General features: G+C 36.7%; 1 protein-coding gene across 1 annotated transcript in view; it reads left to right on the top strand.

Moving 5' to 3' along the window:
• Nucleotides 1-943, top strand: part of RAP1GDS1 (RAP1, GTP-GDP dissociation stimulator 1) — a 214,048-nt gene that overhangs the window by 1,664 nt on the left and 211,441 nt on the right. The gene's annotated exons all lie outside the window — the stretch shown is intronic.

A 943-nucleotide genomic window follows, 5' to 3' on the forward strand; every position in this document is an offset into this window, starting at 1 on the left:
TTGATAAACCACTGAATAAAATAATAACTTTTTCATAAAATTACCAAGGGATTTCTGTTAGGTAGTAGTTATGATTTTCTAAAATAATATTCTAATACTGGATATTTTTAATTAAGATCATTGTCATGAGAAAGGTAGTCAGTATTGCAGTAGCACTGGGATTTTTTTATGCTTTGAAGTCTTTAGTGTGTGTGTATAAATATAAATAATTGCATATATACACAGAGAATGCCTCTGGAAGGATACATAAGAGACTGTTAACATTGATTGCTACTGGGAGTGAACGGGAATATGTAAAAGTAATTCGCACTAAAATAAAATTAAAAAATATTTTGTATCACAACATATTGTGAGAAACTCAAGGACAGAGCTGTGTCACATTTGTCTTTATATATTAATAATATTTAGCACCTAGTGCAGTATTTGGTGATTGATAGGCAATTAATTCATATTGTTGGATGGATAGAAGTTTGAAATTACCTTCTTAACTGATTCATCACCTTATACATAACATTCATGGTCTTATAGATTATGATACTGTTCACTGAAAAGAGCTAGTAGTCTTTTCTCCTGTAACTCCTCATTTTTCTAAGAAGCCTATTCATATATCTGTATCAGCCTAGGCCCAGTCAGAAGACAGACCACGCAATGTTAAGTTTATGCGAATATGTATCTATTCTGGTAGGAAACATGAGGTCTGTAGATCAGAGAACAGTTTCTTATTCACAGAGCATTTTAGTGGCAGTTCCCCAAGCCCAAATCCTGACAGGGTGACAGTGAGAGCTTGGCGCTACCCTGCACGTGTAGCAGGGCTGCACCACAGGCAGGGAGCCCTAACGCTGTGACGCTGGAAGCTTGTAGGGTTGCTGGCACATCTGCCCACCCCAGAACTACACACCCCTTATCTTCATTTTGGAATTAAACACAGCCTTCCTGAAAAGGA

This window comes from Propithecus coquereli, unplaced genomic scaffold (genome assembly GCF_000956105.1).
Source record: "Propithecus coquereli isolate 6110/MARCELLA unplaced genomic scaffold, Pcoq_1.0 Scaffold161, whole genome shotgun sequence".
Lineage (NCBI taxonomy): Eukaryota > Metazoa > Chordata > Mammalia > Primates > Indriidae > Propithecus > Propithecus coquereli.